Source organism: Lathamus discolor, chromosome 2 (genome assembly GCF_037157495.1).
Source record: "Lathamus discolor isolate bLatDis1 chromosome 2, bLatDis1.hap1, whole genome shotgun sequence".
NCBI classification, from domain to species: domain Eukaryota; kingdom Metazoa; phylum Chordata; class Aves; order Psittaciformes; family Psittacidae; genus Lathamus; species Lathamus discolor.
This window is the reverse complement of record NC_088885.1, coordinates 9,361,701-9,367,240: the sequence shown is the minus strand read 5'-3', so window position 1 is coordinate 9,367,240 and position 5,540 is coordinate 9,361,701. Positions and strand designations below refer to the sequence as shown.

General features: G+C 40.1%; 1 long non-coding RNA gene across 1 annotated transcript in view; it reads right to left on the bottom strand.

Moving 5' to 3' along the window:
- Positions 1-5,540, bottom strand: part of LOC136007649 (uncharacterized) — a 103,769-nt gene that overhangs the window by 17,307 nt on the left and 80,922 nt on the right. The window lies entirely within an intron of this gene.

Here is a 5,540-nt window from a genome sequence, read left to right as displayed (position 1 = left end):
CCTGACACACAACAGGTCTGAAGGAGATTCACAGTTTGAAAACATCCACTTCAGGTCACTCCTGCTTCAAAAACCACCTAGGCTGTTTTTTTCCCTGTCTTTCAGATACTCTTTGTGGTCACCATGGAGTGTCTGCTGGTCACATTAAAAAGCACACAAACATGTACTTCATCACCCTTTTGTGAATCTCAGGAGAGGGGTGAATGCCTGAATGGAACTGGCTGATGATTATTTCTCCAAAGCCTCATCTCCAGGGTACAGCAATAGTAGGCCAGCAGGTGAAAGCTGCTGTTGTAAGGGTTTGTAGGTTATTAATTACCCATACTTGAAAATCTGGCCAAGTTCTTGTGGAGTTAATGCCTTTAGATGTTATCCTGTCTGGAGCATAAGGTAATATTTGTTTTGTGCTATTCACAAAGCTAATGGGCATCTTAAAGGGCGTACATGCCATTAGGCTATGGTGCTGTACATAAAGGATGAGAGGGAGTACATACTACAAACATTTTAGCTTGTAGTATTTGTTTCATGATTTGTACTAACGTAACTAGAGGAAACACAAAAGCAAAAGGGACAAAAATGTATAATAAAAAAAAATTACAAAAGTAAAAAATTGATTCGCTGCTACCACGTGTAGATTGCCTGTTGGTACCCCTTCAAGGTAACTAAGACATGTCTGAATTGGGGTTTTAGTTCAGAGTTCATGAAACACCTCATCACTGGCTGAAGTTCTGCAGTCCCTACCAGACAGTAATACTCTTCTGTTTGTCAGAGGTACAAGCCACAATACAGCAAGCTTGATCCTTTATTACAGTCACCTTCCTTCCTTTCCTTATTCTGTGAAAGATCTGTGTGTGTCACTCACATTTCTTCCAGCTCTGGGTACTTTCTGATTTCTGCTCAATGGAAATACAAAATATAGCTAAACCAGGAGTAACATCTCATCCTATGGCATGCAACTGACCATTGGGATGTAAGGTGGTCATGTACCAGGCTCTGATGTTCTTAAGGGCAGGCAAAAGAGTTCACTGAATTAGGGGCGGGAGGGGTGAAGGGAAAATTAGAGAAGCATTCTGAAGGAAATTAGCTTTCTTCAATTTAACAAAGTTAAATAAAATATTCAAGCAACTCTACTCAGCTGTACAAAGGACATTCAGAAAGCTTGAAATAAATGTCTGTCCCTTTAAAGTGTCTTTGGGTAGGCATACATTAGCAATTTGATTTTGATCCAGAAAGCACTTCTGATGTGCATCTCCCAGTCATCACTGTACTAGCCCGTGATGCACCCCGTGGATTCCTTTAGGACAAAACTGCATCCGAACATACACTCAAGAGAACCAAATGCAACCAGCCACTCAAGTAGCCCAGTCCACAGGACCAGACTAAAGCTAGTCCAAAAAACAACAGCACTCCTTGCCACCACAGCCTCACCCCCTGAACCCAGCATAGTGGATGTGAGATGCTCATTCTTTCATCCCACCTATCTACTCGCTTTATACTGCATTACCCGTTGATGTAGATGTAACTTTTGTGTGTTGGACTGTCATTTCCTTAAAAAAAACCATTCTGTGGCTTTGTGCTCAATGCAAACAAAGTTAGTTTCCTCTCCAGACAGCAATTTGTATATAAATACCTGTCCACAACATGGCGTGTGTTTCCCCCACTTCCTGCCCCAGGTAGCTGCTCAAGATCAGTACTGCACTCTTGGTATAGCTCCTGTAACGATTATTATCTTTGTAGCCCATTACCAGTTGGTTAATAGAGATTCAGCTTTTGGATCCTATGTCTTTTAAATCCACTGGGTCTAAGCATCAAGGCCCTTCAAGTCTGGCCTGTGAAATGCATTCCCTTGTGTGCATTTGGGTGCTGACAGCTCTCGAGAAGAAACACGACATGATCCAGTTACTCGGGGCCTTTAAAATCAGGTCAGAACTACTGAGGAAGCTGGGAAAAAAAGAGAAGGAAGTATTCCTACCATCTATCTTTAAGCCCAAATTTAGATGCCCTTTACAGTCAATGGAGAGAAGTACAGATTCTCCGGAGACCAATTCTGCACAACTAAATTAGGCTCCTTTTCTGAACTGCCCTCCAGAGAAGTATTTGCTTTCCACTGACAACCAAAGGAGTCCAGGGAAAGCAACTGGCAACGTAAAATAGCCACAGTCATGTTGTGTGAATATCCCTCTGTGTCAGGGTTAAAGCCAGAACCCTGCTAACACACACGGCCACTGAAAAGTGACACATACACAGATGCCATCCTCTCCTTGTATATGTGATTGCTGAGGGAGAATCACTGCAAGTCACTGTCTCACTACTTATCTCAGCCCGCTCAAAATTGCTCAGCACGAAACTCTGAAGCACTGGCTCTTTTACCAAAAAATAACACAGCACAACAGTAACACTTCCAGTGAGAAAAACAGATTTCAAGCCCAATGTTTTTTTCTCTGAGAAATGCCTGCCTTGAACTGAATCTACCAGGAAATCTGTGAATTTGCTCAACTGTTTTCACTGAAAAATCAGGGGGAAAAGAAAAACCTTTGAACTTTTCAACAATGACAGCACAAAACCGATTTTTTCTACTAAAGTGAACCTTTGATAATTTTCTGTGTGAGTACCTTTTTTCTCTTACCTGGAAACCCACAAGAGCTTGGCTTCACAGCCAGCCTGAAACAATTCCCACTGATGTGTTTCACAGGTCTAGCAAGACACCAGTAAAAGACATTAATCAAGGTTCCATTCAAAACTGAGGCAGATATATAATAGGGCCTTCCAAAAAATCGGATTTGTAATACAGGCAAATAAAAGCAAAATACCAAAAGCACCCACCTGCATGAATAACAATCAGAGGGGGAAAAGACTTATGCCTTGAATTTATTAGAAGAGCAATCTGTTAGCTTGTAGCCTCAATATAAAAACACAACTCTGCAGAGGAGTCCAAACTCTGGTTTAATACCAGTATTTCATGAAAAAAATGAAACCAGGAATCATTTTGAAATCATTTCACTTGTTTTTATACTTTGCCATTAGTAGAAAGGGCTGTCAAATATTACAGCAAAGACAGAGGTGACACAGGTACTATGTGTTTAAGGACAAAATACCTCAAGAGCTGAACACTGTGCTTTCACTTCCAACCATTCTAGTAAACCAACAAGGCTGGTTGAGCTTTCTGCTTTCACCTCTCAAAATTAATAAATAGCACGCTTAAACTGACCTACGGCAAAGTTCATTTAATTGTAAATGCACCAATTCAGCCCCAATTGAAAGGGAACTGCAGCAAAACATCCCCAATTAAAAGGTACTGCACAATCTAAGGTACTGTTGGCCCTCTCACCCAGTAGCCATGTGTCCATGCCTACATGTGGCTCATGCAGGAACGTGCCATAAAGTTAAATCAGTACAAAACCTGAGAACTAAGCACAGAAGTCTTACAGAAATCACACCCAAGAAACACTACTGTCCTTTTGAGTTCCTCTGGTTATAGGTTATTACACAACTCATTCAAACCTGTTTCTAACAGGAACTGATTAAGACAGATTCTGAGCAGTAAGATGTAGGTACAGTCTGCATCCTGCCCTATTTCCCCTGTGAAGTTTTTTAAAGTTAGTTCAGTACTAGGTTCTGTAAAACTTCAGGTGATGTTCAATAAACGCCTCTAATTTTATCCTCCCTTCCACAAAGTGGAATTTAGGACTAAATTCATTCTATATTTCTGCAGGGTTATAGCAGAGATAAATTTGGCCAATATGTATTCATTGCTCTACTAAACACATTACAGTAGCTTTCTTGTGATATTGCATGGAAGAGCCAAAAATAACTTGTTTTTCCAGTGTCCTCATCTACTTTTATAACAAATATAGGTGGTGAATGTAAATTAACGGTTATTACAGCATCTGCTCTGCATTTCACTTATTTTTATAGCAAAAGGCTGACTAGACTTTTTATTTTGATATTGCAATAGTAACACACCTGCTGGAGCCTGCTATATTACCACTCCAGGGAAAGATGGTTAATTGCATTTTCTGCCTATTAGAAATAGAGGGATTTAGATTTAGGGTCGTCTTCCATGAGGTTCTTTAAACATCTTATCAAAGCCTTCCAAACCCATAAAAACTCTGTCCTCCTTGCTGCCTGCCCACACAGAAAAGCTCTACCAAAATAAACTTCTTTGGGAGTGAACCCAGTCTCAACAATGTATTTTATATCTAGAATAACAAACATTCCAGCAACAACAGTAATAACAATAACATTAGTAAAGACTTCCTTACACATACTAAAATGATTCTTAGAACTAATGCAGTGTGAGCTGCAAGACTTAAGTTTAGCTCACAAACTAGAATGCAGCTTTCCAGAGATAAGAATCCAGGCTGGAATTATTGGCAAAATCAGAAGGGTAAATTTCTCTTAATTTCAGCAAAGAAGGAAAAAAAGATAATGAAGGACCAAAAGGTTAAACTTACATTCAGTTTAGGAGCACAAAACTCGCACATACTTAAGAAAGAAGCAGGTACTAAGAATGATGTTAACTTGCTGATGGGTTAGCGGCTAATGGGTTAGCAAGGGAAAACATTATTAGTAACAGCTAATCTGAAAAAAGGGCCAGGAATTCTGCCCTCCTATGATGGAAGGGCAGAAAAAAAGAGAAAAAAATAAGAGAAGAAAAGAGAGAAGCAAAAAAAAGGAAGATAACAGAGTTAGAGCTTTAGTCTTTTTTTGTTTGCCTTGGCAATAGGCAGTTTTGTTCTGTGGATGACATGGAAGGATGTGGTTCATGTGCCTTTTAGTCACCACTCAAAAGAATAAGAAGCAGGTGTTGATGACATGAGAGTCCTGGAGGGACTATGGCAAATGAGAAGCAGCAGTGATCAGGAGCCCACACTAGGAACAGCTGCTTGATGAGGACCATAAAAGAAGGAAAAAGAAAGAAACAAACCAAACAGAAAAAAAAACCAAAACCCAACTCAGAGAAGGGTAAAGAACAATAAAAGAGCAAGAGCAAAATAAAGTCAATATCTGGGAATTAGGAGGCAAAGCCAAAGCCAGCTTTTATTAGCCACTGTTACAATTATCAGTGGAGCCATTAACAAACCCTGCAGTAGTAACCATAAAAGCTTTGCACCATTTTCCTAGGTTCTTGGGACTTCTTCCTCTTGCAGAGACAGAAGCTGCAGCAGCGGGTCCCTGTTGCAGCATGCTTCCTACCACCTGGTGTGAATTAGGTGCCTCATTTAACTGCCTCCACCTAGATGACAGGGAGGATGTTTATGCTCTGTGTGTAGGAGACTGGTTTTGAAATCCAAATTCAATTGTATAAAATTGACTTCCGTATCGTTTCAGGCAAGTGTTTCCCTCTACTAACGTTAATTGCATTGCCTAATCTATCTTAGAGTAACAGACCTACCAAGCATCTTGAGTGCTTTGGACTAAATTGAGGGGAATAAAAAAAGACACCAAACATACCCAAACACCTTACTATGTTTTTCAGCATCTGAAGCATACAATTTACATTCTAGTGTATCTTCTAATGGCCATATCCCGTAGTGTTT